At 39.6% G+C, this 18023-nt stretch overlaps 1 non-coding gene across 1 annotated transcript; it reads left to right on the top strand.

Moving 5' to 3' along the window:
• The first annotated feature begins 8380 nt into the window (after positions 1-8380).
• Positions 8381-8452, top strand: trnaw-cca (transfer RNA tryptophan (anticodon CCA)). Its single transcript has one exon. It is a non-coding gene; the product is annotated as a tRNA-Trp (tRNA).
• Positions 8453-18023: the final 9571 nt, after the last annotated feature.

Below are 18023 nucleotides of genomic sequence, written 5' to 3'. Positions count from 1 at the left end.
CTGATGCTCTCTCACGGATCCACGACCCCCCTGAGGCTGAACTGCTTCCTGAACCCATCATCCCTTCTGGTAAATTCCTGACAGCTGTTAGATGGGACATAGAAGTTGTAGCTAGACGCACCTTGGCTGGACAAACTGTACCTCCTCAGTGCCCTCCGGACAAGTTATTTGTCTCAACCCCAGTCAGATCTTCTGTCTTTTGTCTTCTGACGTAACTTGGATTTAATCTCTAGAGACTTCTGGTGGCCAACCATGGTTAAAGATGTCAAGGAGTATGTCCAAGCCTGCTCTATCTGTTCCCGAATTAAGTCTTCTCGGATGAGGGCGGCAGGCCCTCTTCAACCCTTACCTATCCCCAACCGTCCTTGGACCCACCTCTCAGTTGATTTTATTACTGACCTTCCACCAAGCCAAGGATACACGACAGTCATGACAGTAGTAGATCGTTTCTCTAAATCTGTCCATTTTATTCCCCTACCTTCCTTGCCTTCGGCTAGGGAACTAGCAGACCTGTTCGTACTGCATATCTTCCGCCTTCATGGCATCCCTAAAGACATTGTTTCCGATAGGGGCGCCCAGTTTATTTCACAATTTTGGAAGGCCTTCTGTAAGTCACTGGGAGCCCCAGTTTCGCTTACTTCAGCTTACCACCCTCAGGCCAACGGTCAAACTGAGCGTATGAATCAAGAGCTGCTAACCTACTTAAGGGCATATATCTCATCTACCCAAGAAAACTGGGTGTCCATGGGCATTGCTTCCATGGGCAGAATATGAACATCATTCTTTGTATCCTCCTTCGACTGGCATGTCACCCTTCAAGTGTGCCTTAGGTTATCTGCCTCCTCTCTTCCTGGACTCCCTGCCGGACACAGAAGTTCCATCTGTTCAGGAGTATATCACAAACCTGCAGGACTTCTGGAGGAAGGCTAAAGCCGCCCTTCTTCACACTGCAGCTCGGCAGAAGACCGTGGCGGATCGGTACCGTGGAACCATACCCAGATTTCGACGTGGACTATGTGTCTGCAAACTACCTGCAAACTTCCTCTAAAGCAACCTTCTGGCAAGCTTGCTCCCAGGTTCATCGGTCCTTTTCGTGTCCTCTGCCAGGTTACCCCTGTAACTTATTGCTGGCCTTGCCTCCTACCCTCAGGATTCACCCTACATTCCATGTTTCCCTCCTTAAGCCCTTTCGCAGATCCACTCTGTCTAAACCGCAACAAAAAACCCCACCGCCTTGAGTAATTGATGGACTCCCTGCCTACACTGTAAAGCGGTCATGGGTACCAGAAAAGGGTATACTGGATTCAAACCTGATCCGGGATTTCCATCACTGTTCACCTAATCGTCCCGCTAGGGCTTCGGGAGCCTCCCGTAGAGGGGGGGGTAATGTTACGATCCCTGCCTCCCGGCAACGAAAGAGGCAGAAGAAAGCGTAGTCTTAGTTCATTAGTCTACCTGTCAGTGTACGCTTTCACCACCACACCTTTGTCTCATCTTATACTTAAGCACTAGTCTTTCCCTACCTCCTCGCTCAGTATTGGTTTTCCTTTTGAGCTACTTAGTTGCGCTACGCCTTCTACCTCTTCGTACTGTTCAGGTTCCGACTTTGGTTTCTCCCCTTTTACTATGTTTTTTGGATTACGGTCTGGCTTTCGCTACTCTCTCCCTGTTTGGATCACTGGCTTCCCCTGGATTCTCAGCTCTCTCCTTCGTCTACGGTATTTGGATCACGACTTTTCTCTATCACTTAACATGGACCCAGCAGAACAAGAGGAATTTCGCTCGGTTTTGGATCAATACTGGCAAGCCTTACTCCAGTTACAGGCTTCCGTCCAACAGATTTCACCGCACCTGTCGGCAGTGCCGCCTACCAGTAATAGTGAAAGTAACGCTGGAGCTGCCGCTTCGGCTCCGCCCCCGCCAGCTTCTACACCCGCTCCTCGACCTCTTCCACTTACACCACCTGACAGGTTTGACGGCAACCCTACGAGATGTCGGGGTTTCTTAGCACAGTGTGCACTGGTTTTCAGGCTCCATCCGGAAACTTTTTTTTTCTCCTCAAGACAAGATTGCCTTCATACATTAGTTTCTCTGTTAACTGGCCGTGCTCTGGATTGAGCAACTGTCCTACTAGATCGCAGGGCTCCTGAGGTACAGGACTATGATCTCTTTTTAGAGAAATTTAAGGTTTTTTTTGTCGTTCCTCAGCTGGACAAGACTCCTATCGCCTCTCATCTATCCGCCAGGGCCGCAGGTCTGCACAGGATTATGCCATAGACTTTAGAGTAGCAGCAGCAGAGACTCACTGGGAGGATGAGGTCCTAATTTTTCTTTTTCTGCAAGGGTTATGTGAAGAAATAATCACCTGGTAACACCTCCGTCTCATCTTGTATTTAAGCACTAGTCTTTCCCTACCTCCTCGCTCAGTATTGGTTGGCCTTTCGAGCTACTTAGTTGCGTTACGCCTTCTACCTCTTCGTACTATTCAGGTTCCGACTTTGGTTTCTCCCCTCTTACTACGTTTTTTGGATTACGGCTCGGCTTCGGTTGCTCTCTCTCAGTTTGGATCTCTGGCTTCCCCTGGACTCTCGGCTCTCTCCTTCGTCTACGGTATTTGGAGCACGACTTGTCTCTATCGGCTCCTGCAAGTGGGTTCATTACTTGGTTTCGGTTTCACTGGCCGAATCCTTAACAAGTAGCTAAATACAAAGGTCACACTGCTCCAGTTGAGGCTCAAACTCACAACCTCAGCATGACTCTGCTGTGCATTGCTGTATAAGCACCACGCGCTGACCGACTGCGCCACTGGAGCTGTTTAACACCCTCTCCTCATACAGACTGACGCTGCAGAAACACAGGCTGCAAACAGGGTTTCGGTTGTGGATCCATCTCCACATGGGGGAAAGGGACAGTAAAATAGCAAGGAAAATACAAGAGAAGAAACTGAAAGAATTGTGCTCACTGCAAAGTAGAAAGGAAAGAGGTGGCCGGATACGTAAAACAACTCCGCAGATAATTTGTAACGACATTCTTTGGTGACAATCAGCGGTCAGATTTCTCTTCAGGTTCAGCTCTGCAGTTTGAACGTACATTCTCCGAGATTGGTTAGTTATATGTGATCAGCTGATATTAAATAGGACTAATAAGAATCGATACAATTGATGTCTGGCAAAGGCAAATAACCTTTGTACATGATCTGGAATGTGACTGGTTAAATTTCAGCACAGTTGCTACCCCCTTTATAAAGGGTGTGCACACTTATATAACCAAGACATTGAAAGTTTTTTTTTATTATTGTTCCAAAAAATGTTCCATTTGTTTTCTTTCTTAAATGTTGTTGATTAAAAGATCTTATTAAATGCGAAAAAATCTGATTGTGAAAAGGTCAAATTCTTAGTGAAAAAATCAGTAATGTGAGGAAAGATGAATTGTGGGAGCCCCTTGACTCCTCGTGTCGTTCTGTATTTCTCGCTCATTCTACTGGGAGTTGTGCCGTCGCTTCTGGATAAAGTCTGTCAGTGGTCATTCCAGGTGGGTCAGGTATGACTGCACTTCGGCACAAGAAGAGACGTGATTTGCGAGGATCCCGGCAGTGGCTTTGTTTTTTCTAGAGCCCAGATAGCTCAGTTGGTAGAGCATCAGACTTTTAAGCTGAGGGTCCAGGGTTCAAGTCCCTGTTTGGGCCGTTGTGCTTTTCTTCAATCTATTGTGAATGTCATTCTAAATCGTCTTTTATCTTTCCCTCTTCTAGCTGTACTGTGGTTATTTTAAATGTTCATCACTTGTATTTTCTTTAGTGTTTCCTTTCACAAACCAAAAATGTTCAAGGTGATCTTCCTCCCACACTCCACGTAAATAAATTAAAAGAAATCACAGTAGAGTAAAGGACACGCAGTGAGGAGCTCCTGCAGTGAGTACTCTTGAATACGACAAGAGGAAAGGCACACTGCACATCTGCGGAACATCGCAAAGTAATTTTTTTATTAAAGGTTCAAGGAAACCTGAATATGTTTGCTAGAAGTATTTCAGAATCACAGTCAAATCGAGTATGATTGCTGCACAGATCTGCCGTGTGAATTTAGTACACTGTTTGTGCGTTGTATAAAATACGCTGTTCAAAGCTTTTAAAAAACTACAGAGATACGTTTCGGAATGCGTCTTCCTGTAAAAATAAAATCTCTACACGGGTGCTATAAGCAGAGTCTGAAGCCTGCTTAACAGAAGAACTATATTCAGAGGGCCAAAGAAGTGAATATTTCACCAAGTGAGAGAAAGCATCTCAGAAAAAGGAGGTGCAGTCTCTTCCATGCAGAATAACACCACAAAGTCAGACTACAAGTGCTGAAAAGCTGCTATCAAGGGTAACCCGGCCGAGCGCTCTAAGGAGCTGGATTAAAGCTCCGTCTCTTCGAGGGCATGAGTCGGAATCCCACTGCTGCCCAGTATCTCCTTGTTAAGAATCATGGTTTTGTTGTTGTAGATTCTGCGCGATTAAATCAGTTTCAATAGAATTAATTTGAACAGTCATATTTGTTTTATTCCTCCTACCATGGCAATTTGTGCTCAAAGATTTAACTTTTTTGTATTTAAAAAACATGCTAGCCTTGATGGGAAAGTAAGCGGAACTGCAGGTGTGGTGGCCAAGTGGTATGTTGTCGGTATCAATAAGGTCAATAATCTGTTAAACATTTTATGCCATTTTTTCCATAGATGATGTTCACGTTGGAACAGTGAGAAAGGTGTGGCCTGGATGCACTTGAACCATCACCTTACTATAATTTTAGTCCCAACCTGGCCGCACTAAGCAATTGTACCACAGAGACTCCAACGAGTCGGTTTTCTCCATTTGCAGTTTTGGGTAAAAAATAATCTGCACTTTTAAGCAAGTATTGTATTTAAATTTTGCAAATTTCTTGAAAAAGGTTGTTTCAGAGAGAAACTGAGTAGATAGAAATAGCCCAGTCAGTAGAATATTGAACTTTTTATCTCTAGGTCCCTAGTCAGGCGACTGATTTTCTTGTAACTACTGTGAATAGATGGTCTTTTGTCCCTCAGTTTTTCAAGTTGTTCTATGAATGTTTGAAATGTTCAATATTTTTCATGCTCTTAAGCACTTTCCGTCACAAAGTTTATGGTGTTCTTGGTGCTGTGCTGCACGTAGATAATGTAGACGAGAGCACAGGTAACAATACAGGACAAGCAGTGAGGAGCTCCCGTAGCTTTCAACTCAGTGCAGAGTCCAGAGGGAGGCCTAGGTCGCTAAACAATCAACAGGTATCTAATAATGACATTCACAAAGGTGACAATGCGTTTTTTCAACATATCCTTACATTTACCCATACAGCACAATTTTCTATACCCTCAAATCCCCAATGTAACTACTTTCTCCTGAGAAACACAAGTATAGAGTGAAATCACAATAACTTATACAACAAATCTATTCAAACGCCCAGATATGAGAGAACACACCCCTTTAAATATGTATTTCCTTCATTTCAGTTTTCTTCCCTCCCCAGGATACCTGAAAATTCACTATCGCATATTAAAGGCTGTACATGTAATACATCTACTAATAAAGATGGACATTAAAGTTAATTATTAAAAAATTACACCTTTCATTAAGACATGTATCGATAAAATTATTGTGAATAGTTGTGGTGTCTGGAAAGCAATTTTTGTTAAATATAACAATTTTCAAGTGAGTGGTGCATAAGCTTGTTATATAGTGACTTAATTATTTCCACTGCATTCACAACAGTTCTAATGTGTTTGCTTGTTCAGCATAGCCTGCTACTGAGTTGTTTTCGGAACTGAAACCTATAAGAACATTATTTAAGATGCACCATGGCCCAGAATCGTTCATTGGGACTAGGATTAATATCAATTGAAAGTACTCCAAAATAAAATATTTAACCTGAATATTAAAAGAGTAGGAAAGTATTAAAACAACACCATAACGTCTTAACTTCCAATCTTCTTCCAGGTTCAGGCCATGTACAGTAAAATGACATAATCAGTTGAGTCATGCCGAGGCTGAAAGTTTAAGCCTCACCTGGAGCAGCCTGGTTTTCTGTCTTGACAAAAAAAGCGTTTTGTTCCACAACGGCGTGAAATGATCATGTCTTTCACTCTACTTCTCTCTTGTAGTAAAGCAGATCTTGCTAGGTGAGCATTTGCTCCGGTAAATTAGGTCACTTTTCATGATAACTCACTTCTTCTAAACACAACATTTCCTGGTGCATGTTTTCTCCATGAAAAAAGACATTTTCCCTTACATGATTTCTCATTTTGTTTCATCAAAGAGTACAGAAAGAAGAAAGAAAGGAAAAGTGTCGTTAATGAACTCTGCCGCCCTTGGGAGATGTCAAGCGCATTGGACATGAAAAGTGCCCAATAAAAGCCATTTCTCTTCATTTCTCTTACGGTCAGGGCTCCTGTTCCGTGTAAAGGAGGCAGCTTGCTCAGCCAGCAGACTCAGGGCTTACTGAACGCAGGTGTCTCAGAGTGGTGTGTCCAAGCGGCTGTAAAAGAGGAGAATTCTGCTGGCGCTGTAGCTTAGTTGCTTTAAGTATCTGTCTCGTTAACTGGAGATCCTGGCTCCACATCCCAGCTGTGCCCTTCTTCCTGTCTTTTTGTGCAGAAAGTACCATTTTGGACAACCGCATAGGGCTTGATTTAGTTTAATGCATTAATGCATTTCCTTTCTGCAACAACTTGTTTTTCAAGAAATTCATACAGCTTGTGAAAAATGAAATTTAATTCTTGGCTATCAGAGCAGTAGGAATATTGATTTACAGTCTTGCCGACTGGCAAGAAAATGCAAGCAATGTTTATTTTCTTACCAGAAAGGTGCGAATGGAGCAAAGCCTTTCTCATCAGTCTCTGTGGTGCAACCGGCAAGCATGTTTGGCTGTTAACTGAAAGGTTGGTGGTTCAAACCCACCCAGGGACGATCTTCTTATTATTGTCAATGTAAACACTGTCTCCACAAAAGCCGAACCTTTAACCCTCTTTATATTTGCCGAAAATGCGAGTCTTTTGCCCGTGTCCAACAACAACACTTGAGACCAGGGAAGTCCAATAGTGATCAACACCGCAACTCCCCAGAAATCCATATTCACCCATGGAAAAGTATCTTTGAAGGGCTGGCGGGAGATATCATTTATACTCCTGTTGTATCCTCTGCTTAAATAGTTTAGAAATACAATGCGGATTTGTTTGAGAATTTGACAAGCATTGTTGCGTTAGCACTGTGAAGTTGGATGTTGATATTTTGATATATTTACCTTAATTTTAACATAAATGCTGTTCAATCTATGCTATACAATCAATCACAGGTATATTTTGAGTCTCGTACTGATCGTCCTGTGGATCCAAAAGAAAATTTTAAAGCTGATACACTTTCGATTGTAATTTGCATCTAGCTACAACGTCCCTGGAAAAGATATTTTATGAGTTGCGTGCAATCGGTATCTTTTACTTTAGGGATGGTAGTGGAAATAGCTTTAAAAATGTTTTCTAAAGAAGATTGTATTGCCAGGACCTGCCTTTAGCGCTCGGTAGCGATTACGCTGTTGATATAGATGGAGAAGAAATGTAAGATGAATTGATGATCTAAGATAAAATAGCCCTAACGCCTCCTGTAACAGTGTTTGTATTCATAGCAAGTAATATTCTTTTTCAAACCCGGATGTTGCTTTTGCATTAAGTGTTATGTAACCATTAGCAGTTTCGGTAGCTTCTGAAGAGCGCACTTTTCCAAACTGAAGCCTATAAGAACATTATTCAAGATGCACCATGGCCCAGAATCGTTCATCGGGACTAGGATTATCAATTGAAAGTACTCCAAAATAAAATATTTTTTATTTAAAATTAAAAGAGTAGGCAAGTATTAAAACAACACCATAACTTCTCGACTTCCAATCTCTTTCCTGGTTCAGGCCATGTCAAATGACAAAATCAGTGGAGTCATGCCGAGTTTGTGAGTTTAAGCCTCACCTGGAGCAGCCTGGGTTTCTGTCTTCACAGGTAAACAGTGTTTTGTGTAATTTGCTAAATGGAGAGAGGATGCTGTGTTAATTGTTCTCCTCCTGGGAGAGGACAAGATGAGAAGTTCACGAGGCTGGTGGTAAATATCCTGTCCAGGAATATCGGGGCTGTAGGGGGTCAGATCTGTAGATGTAGTGAAGACATTAGTGGGGACGGTGTGTCTGCTCTCTGTGAAAGAGCCGGGCAGGAAGAATAATCTGTGGTCTGGGAAGAAGAGACCCTCGTTGGAATAGCGGCGCTCCTCACAGGAGAGAATGAAATCTTTTTTGAAAATATTTTTCAGGGACGCTGATTGTTCTCTTTGGGTGAATTAAAAGCCCTTGTGGCGAGTGACCTCGTGGCGCAACGGTAGCGCGTCTGACTCCAGATCAGAAGGTTGCGTGTTCAAATCACGTCGAGGTCAGCTGATGTGTTTGTAGATGCTGCTGGTGCCGAGCCTGGATTTTACACCACGCAGTTGCGTTTTATCTGTACACCACCTAGGTAATCTGAATGAAATAACAGAGCAGTACGGAACACCCAGTCAGGAGTTTATGCAGTGTTTCATCTTGAACACGACAAGAGAAAAGGCACACTGCACATCCGCGAAACATCACGTCCGACTTTAGAGACAGTGACATCAGAGAATGGAAGTTTCAGACCGCTTTTTTGTTACAGTTTCAAGCAAACCTGAAAGTTAGGGAGTGTTTGGTCACTTTTGTATGAAAAAGTGTCTGAAGCCTGTAATTATAATTTGTCCTTTTTTAATTGTAGTTGAAATCCACTCCCATGTACCAAGACCTACAGTATATTCATGTTTGCTTAAATGATTAATGCTATAGGACATTAGCTGGTGTTTTTTGTAACGATTTGCTATTTCATGCAGGAAAGAAAGGAAACCAGACCCAACGTTTGCTTTCAGGTGCGGTCTATTTACATAACGGACATCTATTTCTGAGGAGCCTGATTTAAATCACACAACCCCGGTAGAAGTCGAATCGACAATCTTATAAACCGAAATCAGACGCGTTATCCATTAAACCACTAGCCCGTCACATAACTGAATTGCGCTTTGGTGAGTTCAGCGCCGCTACTAGTACACCACCACATCTACAATTTGAGAGAAACGTGCTTTCTACATTTTTATCAGTTTTAAAAAATCATCACTTTTAAACAGACAAAGCATTTATGTGTCGCTCTGAATTTCTAATTGATTTAGAATTCAAAGAAAAAAGCGTTTTGTTCCACAACGGCGTGAAATGATCACGTCTTTCACTCTACTTCTCTCTTGTAGTAAAGCAGACCTTGCTAGGTGAGCATTTGCTCCGGTAAATTAGGTCACTTTTCACGTTAACTCACTTCTTCTAAACACAACATTTCCTGGTGCACGTTTTCTCCATGAAAAAAGACATTTAACCTTACATGGTTTCTCGTTTTTTTTTCCATCAAATAGTACAGAAAGAAGAAAGAAAGAAAGAAAGGAAAAGTGTCGTAAATGAACTCTGTCGTCTGTGGGAGATGTCAAGCGCACTGGACATGAAAAGTGCCCGATAAAAGCCATTTCCATACGTTTCTCTTAGTGTCGGGGCTCCTATTGAATGTAAAGGAGGCAACGTTCTCAGCCAGCCGATTCAACGCTTACTGAACGCAGGTGTCTCAGAGCGGTGTGTCCAATCGGCAGTAAAAGAGGAGAATTCTGCCGGCGCCGTGGCTTAGTTGGTTAAAGCACCTGTCTAGATAACAGGAAATCCTGACTCCAAATCCCAGCAGTCCATCGCCTGTGTTGCACTGGACACCCTGTAGATCATCAAAAAAAATATTGAGCTCCTTAGTAATGAAACTGCCGGATAAAAGCCATTTCACATCCTTTCTCAACTTGCTCAGCGAGCAGGCTCACCGCACACCGAACAAAGATGTGACAGAGTGGTGTGTCCACCTGGCTGTAAAAGGGAAGTATTTTGCCGGCGTTGCGGCTTAGTTAGTTAAAGCGCCTGTCTAGTAAACAGAAGATCGTAGGTTCAAAACCCAGCGGTGCCTTTCTTCCTGTTTTCTCGCACCGCTTATTGTTATAGACAACATGCTTCTGCATTATGTTTAAAGGAAGTGTTCATTTAGTTTTTGGCACAACTTGTTTTTCAAGAAATCCACACATTGCGAAAGATAAAGTGCTCATCTTTCTTATCAATGCAAAATAATTACTGCCAGCTGGCAAGAAAATGACAACGATTTGTTTTTACTTTAGCCAAAAATCTGTGAATGTAGAAGAATACGACATGTGTCAGTTTCTATGGCACACTCAGTCAGGGTGTCCTTCAGTTAGACACAATGTTGGTAGATCAAACGCACCCAGAGACACACTTCGAATTAATCCGATCTAAACATTACCTTCTCTAAATGTGATTGAGTTTCTGTGCATGTCCTTAGCCATCTTGATGTTTGGAGAGATTTTCAACTTTTGACACGAGTCAAACTACAAGTAAATAGTTGAGTACCTAAGTCAATATCACCGGGAATGTGAATATAAATGTTAACATCAATATTTCTGCTGTCTCCTGAGAAACACAAGTATAGAGTCAAAACACAATAAATAATGCTAAAAAATTATTCAGTTAACACCCAGATATGACAAAACACATTTAAGACTTACATCCCCTTTAAATATGTATTTCCTTAAAATCAGTTCTCTTCCCTCCCCAGGATACCTGCAAATTCACTATAGATACATATTAAAAGCTGTGTGTAAATCTTACATGTGTTCTGTCACATCTGGGTGTTAAATTAATAGATGTGTTGTGTTATTTAATATGATTTGACTCCACGCTTGTGTTTCTCCAGAGACAGCAGAAATATTGGGGATTTGCGGCTACAGAAAATAATGTGAACTTTACAGGCAAAAATAAGGTTACGTTAAAGAAACAAAAACTTATTGTCACCCTTTTCAACGTGATTTTTTAAGACATTTGTTCAGAATAGTATATCTTCTCGTGTCTGTGGCTGTTATCCTACAATAACGGTGGTGAAATAGCAGGGATGTGCGGAAAGAATCGGAGATAGAACAGAAGACCAGTCATCCAGTCGATAGTAAGGTTGTGTAGGACCTCACATACTACGATGTCAGTGTTGAGTAGTGTGGTTTAAAAGCTTTTTCACGAACCAGGAAGGAGTAGAAATCTAGTCTTCTGATCCGTAATCAGACACGTTATCCATTGTGCCATTGGCGTTTGTATTGCATTCCCATCCAGCACCACATTGAGTTCAGAGCTGCTACTATTCATGTGTGTTGTACGTGTCTAGTTACTACGTCTTTCATTATGTCTGGTTTAAAATAATGTATCTTTAAAACAGACAAAGGGTTTATGAGTCAGCCTGAAATTCACACACGAAGAATAAACAATATCGCGTTTAAAAAGAATACAGAGATGCCGGCGATAGATAACGGAGCATCTTAAGTGCGCGCTATCACTGAACTAAACTCTCGATCGTTAAGTTTGTCAGCGGCTTTTTAATTGTGTTAGGAAGAGCAAACAGTTCACAGTGTACATTTTAAAGGTCTAAGCAAAACAATCAGACGTGAGGATTATCCAGAACAGGAGCCTTTACTTCTTTGTATACTGAGCTTTCGGGTGAACATCAAAGTAAAAGACAAATTCGCAATTTTCACTTTTTGATTAAGGAACAAGAAAACACCATCCTTCGAGCTGGATTCAAACCAGGGACATAAGAAACACCCACTGTTTTTGTCTACAGTCTTAAGATCTAGCAATTGAGCTATCAAGAGGTCGGAAAATAAACGCTTTGACACACATGTAGCCCAATGTAGTGTAGTGTTCCTCTATTTAAATCCGAGTTTGACGTCAAAATACTCACTCCCATAGTCTCGTTCAGAAGAAGAAATGGACCAGAGTTTTTATAAAACGTTTGAAGGGACATCAGTGCAGGCTGAAATTGACCCTTTTTCTATTGGGATCAGGATCATATAAAACCTTTCTTTTGGATTGAGAAGAGGATCATGGAGACACTCAAAACATCCCTGTCTTTGCTTCTTTCAAGGATGAATGGAGTATTGAGCTGCAAGCATCGGTTCAAATCAAAACTCTCTGCTACTGCAGTTGCTTGTTTGAGAGTTTCTTCAAATCTTTCAACTGAACGTTGATATCAAGGGATATTGACAGTAATATCATAGGGACTTTGGTTTTCTTTTGATCGAAAATTGTATTAAAATACAAGTCTCTTTCACAGTTGTATAATACTTTCCCTTGCATCCTCAGATAAAATTTCTAAATACCACAAAGTTACAACATATGGAATAGCATTTATTTTAAAATGTATTTTAAAATTAGCAATTATTTAGAGCTATATTTAGAGCTTAGTAAAGATAGCATTGCTAATATTGATGGAGTAGAAATGTAAGATGAATTGATAGCTTTTTCTGAACTAAAAAAGTCCTACAACGCCTCCTGTAACAGGTAAGGACTCATAGCAAGACATTGCTATTGCATTGCGCATTTTGCAGATGCAACCAGTTTCTGCTTCTGGTGAGTGCATCTTTTCCAAACTGAAATTAACAAGAACATTTTCAAGATGCGCCATGTCCCTAAATCGTTCATCAGGACTACTATTAATATCAGGTGAAAGCAGTACAAAGCATAAATTTGACCTATTAAGAGACTATATCTGTCAGCTACTGCTGTAAGCCATGTTCAGCCAACGCTAGAAATATTACTGCTCTACTACAGTAGCTAAAGAAAGCAAGTCCGACTTAGAAACGGATCACAAGTCGAAAACATAAACCGACAAGGATGGGATTCAAACCCACGCGTGCAAAGCACAATGGATTAGCAGTCCATCGCCTTAACCACTCAGCCACCTCATGACAAGGGCCAACCCCCTTGGGCATGATATTGCTCGGCGACCAGGCTCAGCGCACATCGACCTCAGATGCCTCAGAGCGGTGTGTCCAAGCGGCTGTATAAGAATAGGTAATAGGTTTATTCCATGTTATTCCAATAGGTTTATTCCATTGAGGGTGGGTACTCACCTGTATAAGAATAGTGTTCTGCTGGTGCTGTGGTAAAGCTGGTTAAAACACCTGTTTCATAAAGAGGAAATCCTGGATCCGAATTCCAGCGGTACCTTTTTTCCCGTCTTGTTTTACAGAACATGTAATTTGGGACACTCAAAAAGGTCTTGATTTGGTTTAATGCGTTTATTCATTTCCTTTGCAGAACAACTTGTTTTTTTTAATCATATAGCTTGCGAAATATGAAATGCGAGCGAATTGTTTTGTTCACCAAAAGTATGTAAATGAAAAAGGTGTAAGCATTTCTGTGGTGCAATTGGTTAGCATGTTCGGCTATTAACCCCAAAGTGGGTTTTTTGATCCCACCCAGGGACGCACTTCTTCCTATAGTAAACATTATCACTCCAAAAATTTAATTTTTCCGCAAAACCTGAACTATTTTGATATTTGCAGTAGTAAACAATTACTACCAGTACCAGAGTCAACATTACCGGGAATTTTCAATAATTACGGACATAAAAACTCTCTTGCTTTTAACAGAGCGTTTCATAATTTCTAACTATGAAAATTATTTAAACTGCGACACTTATCATTCATCTTTTATATAGCATTTTAAGCGAATAGGTAATTAGATTGTTCATAAACCTAATTGCTTTTTCTACATAAACACAGTGTGATTGCTCTCTGAAAATGCTTTTTCTTTATATTTAGGCTCAGATTTCAACTATAGATCGTATTATTATAAACTTTCTTGGAAAAATGTCTTTTATGTAAACCATTTTTGCTATTAATTCATTTAGGGCTAGAATACGTTCATTGTCTTCCAATCGAGTCGAGTTGACATTGGAAGCTTGCCACGCCCGGACTGTTACACCAACGCATTAGCATGTTAAAGCGATTTCATTGAGGAGCCTAGCTTTCTTAACTAGTAAGTACTGTACTTCCTACTTTGAAAATACCTGTGAAACCGGTTTAATTTGTCACAGCCAGCACTCCCGCAGAGAGGGGGGTTGTACTCGTTAATGTCTTAGCACAAAGCAGAAACTTCTTGTATTTTCCGATGACATACAAGTGGAAAGATTACAGATTTGAATCGTCTTTTTTTTGAACCAGGGAAAATCTGATCATGTTTCTCTATAACAATACTAAAAAACTTTCTTTTACATTATTTTACATATCCCGCTTACACATCGCACGACTTTAATGAATCTATTCTTTATTAATACTAAATAAATAATACTAAAAATACTACAGCAAAGAGGTCACTTGATTTTTGGAATAATTCCAAATAGCACAATGATCCACTGGCATCCCTGAAGTCTGTTTAGTCCATAATCTTCCAAATACAATCACTAAGCAATTATAAGAATTATACCATCCTATTTCTTTGTGATGTCCTGTAAAAACTAAACCTATTTTTATAAGGCTTTTACTCAAAAGATTTCCAAACACACAAAGCATTTGTGAAGTACTATAGTATTTCTAAAGGTTACTGGTACAACATCAATCATTAAAGCTTAACCATAAAGTTTAGATTGCTGACTATGGACTAACTACATTAACTAACTGCAATGCAACAGTATACATTTTACAAGTAAGAATATCTGGTTGAATTCTTGCATTTGTAGCCAATTTAATGTGAGAGATTTTAAGTTTTAACAGAAGAAAACTACGAATATGAAAACAGCCATAACAACAAAAATTACTGTGCAAATATCAAAAGGCTACTTCAGTAATGAAATAATAATCACAGTAGAAACCAGACACTGTTTACACCATATTGTTAAGAAAGACTCAAGACAGAAATGTTCATGTACAGCTGGAAAAAACAACTTCTAAAACAACAGTGAAGGCTGCAACATTACGCCCATGCTTTTCCACACTTGTAAGGATAACCTTAAAACTTAGGCTGTTGAATCCAATCAATTAAAGCTGGAGTTCTTCAGGTTGTACAGGCTTAAAAGGTAGATTGGTAGTTTATCTGTAATATAGTCCAGTACTTTAGGTGTTTCTAGGTTTAATTTTCCTGCTTATTAATGCTTACTTTCCTACATTTCCGATGCAGTTCACTATCATTATACACAAAAGCCAAACCATAAACTTTGAAGCTAGCAGACTTCAAGAAAACACCTGTTGGTGTTAAATGGTGAGGTTTTATTATAATCTAGGGTATGAAAACAAACTAGCTACATTTTTAACACACTTTATAATACACCACTTTTTTGTTGTATCCCAAGTGATTTGAAGCATTTCTGTTTTAATTGAACTTCTAGATTTCTCCAATGTTTAGGAGGATTTCGCCATAATAAGGGCATGCTTGTCATAGAATAGCTTATAACAGGAAATGCAAAGTCTGTTTTTTTTAAAAAGCTCCTTTAAAGCCTGTGCCCCAGAAGGTCCATTTATGTTGAGCTGTGAAAGTGCTTTACAGTAAAAACCTTGTGTAAATGGTTAAAAGCAATGATCCAGGGACCAAAGGTGATTCAGGAGCCTAGAACCAATATTTGTGTGCTCGGTGCAGTCACATGTTGAAATTTGTTCCCCGTTTTTGAAAAAGTCCCACTGTATGCTGTTCCTTTTATTTACAATAAGAATCTAGGAACCTCTAGGAGACATCAACTGCAAAGTGACATGACTGAGAGCCTCTTGAGTCCTGCAGATACAGGGTACCTCATAATTTTAATTAAATCAAATGTGTACTGTACGTGTAAAACTGAAACTGACCTAACAACCATCACCTTTTCTGCAGAGCGTGTTTAATTGTACTGTTTCAGCACATCATTTTTTTTTCCCCCACAAACTTTCCAGAGGAGCTATAAATATTTTAAATAAATACACACAGTATTGCTCATAAGGTCTGCTATTTGAGGTCCAGTTATTTAGATGCATACATCTTTTTTTATCTCAGCTTTTCAGCTGAGATACACAGATCATACATAAACAATGCAGTAAAAAAATCAAGTATTTAATCATTAGGTATAACAGTTTCCCTTTAGGCCTCTGAAAACACCACCTTCTACCTTGTGAATACCAGTACCTCCTAATTGTCTAAAGGCTTTATTTCTTAAGAGCATGACATTAAAAACTGCTAAACTTTACAGCTGCATGTTTGCTCGCAGCATTCCAATACCTCTCAAGCAGTGAAAACAAATAACCTGCTGCAAAGCTGCTTATTATGGAGAAAAAAATCTCAGTTACATTCCCAGATCATAATCATTAGCTTTCCCAGCTGCAAATAACTACAGGTGCAAAGAGACAATGTTCAGACACTCAAAACAACCTGCTTTTTTGGTAGTTATATGATGATTTATATTACTAAGTAATATTCTTTAATATAAAAGTTTTTTATAATTGTTATAGAGAAACATGATCAGATTTTCCCTGGTTCAGAAAAAAGACGATTCAAATCTGTAATCTTTCCACTTGTATGTCATCGGAAAATACAAGAAGTTTCTGCTTTGTGCTAAGACATTAACAAGTACAACCCCCCTCTCTGCGGGAGTGCTGGCTGTGACAAATTAAACTGGTTTCACAGGTATTTTCAAAGTAGGAAGTACAGTACTTACTAGTTAAGAAAGCTAGGCTCCTCAATGAAATCGCTTTAACATGCTAATGCGTTGGTGTAACAGTCCGGGCGTGGCAAGCTTCCAATGTCAACTCGACTCGATTGGAAGACAATGAACGTATTCTAGCCCTAAATGAATTAATAGCAAACATGGTTTACATAAAAGACATTTTTCCAAGAAAGTTTATAATAATTCGATCAATAGTTGAAATCTGAGCCTAAATATAAAGAAAAAGCATTTTCAGAGAGCAATCACTGTGTTTATGTAGAAAAAGCGATTAGGTTTATGAGCAATCTAATTACCTATTCGCTTAAAACGCTATATAAAATAAAGTTTATTTGAATGATATGAATGATAAGTGTCGCAGTTTAAATAATTTTCGTAGTTAGAAATTATGAAACGCTCTGTTAAAAGCAAGAGAGTTTTTTTGTCCGTTGCAGTAAAAGAAGATGCCTGAAAAAGTAGGGCTTGGACAGATTCCAAGTGCATTTTTGCAATATACGTTGCATTGTCCAATGTGCTGCTGTAATACAGTTTAAAATACAGTAAGTCTAAACTGTATCAGCTTTATTTATGGGTTGCAATTTAGAAAAAGTCAAAAACCGCAATTTAGAGCTTTCTGGCAAGAGGAGACACCCAAATTAATAATGTAACATGCCACTGTTTGTGCATGAACAAAGTGATACTGCAATTTTCCTTAGATACGCGATTAAAAAAAATAAATTTTTTGAATCCCCGGCAGAACACACTCCATAAGAATCAACGCTTTTATATATCGCCTTTAAACACATATATTTAAACACGTGTTTACGATTTAAATCAAAACGCAATTCAAATCAATATATATGTTTATTTTGTAACGCATAGGTGACTATTCATTGTTATTAAAAATACTTAAATTCAATCATGTTGTGATATTTAGAAATATAAATTTGTTTAGTGCGAGTGAGGTTTTATTTCATCTCTGACCAAGAGAAACGTTTAATTTTTTCAAAGAAATGTTTGTTAAAGCAATAAGTCAGAGTTATAGTGGGATTCAATCACAGACCATGTGACATGGGAATCAGCAACCTAACCCACAGCGCCAACAGCAAGGTCACATGCGGAGTGCTGAAAAAGCACTACAGAAACATTATTGACAGACAATGTACAGCATGTACTATTCTTGTGTTGCGGTACATGAATATAATTATATCGTTATTAATTTCTTTAGATACGCGATTCCATATTATATTCCCTTTTAATCAAATTCTAAAAGTATGCTTGTTGACTCCGGTATCTCTTTAGTTAAAGACTTCGATGCTTAAAATGTTTAGGGAGAAATGGAATACTGGTGTGTATTTTTTCTTTAAAGTACCAAGACCAGCCATATACTGTATGTTTATGTTCCAAAATGAATATTGTTTATG

Source organism: Lepisosteus platostomus, chromosome 5 (assembly GCF_059453375.1).
Source record: "Lepisosteus platostomus isolate fLepPlt1 chromosome 5, fLepPlt1.hap1, whole genome shotgun sequence".
Taxonomy (NCBI): Eukaryota; Metazoa; Chordata; class Actinopteri; order Semionotiformes; family Lepisosteidae; genus Lepisosteus; species Lepisosteus platostomus.
The sequence above is the reverse complement of the archived record's forward strand: the minus strand, read 5'-3'. Positions and strand labels throughout refer to the sequence as shown.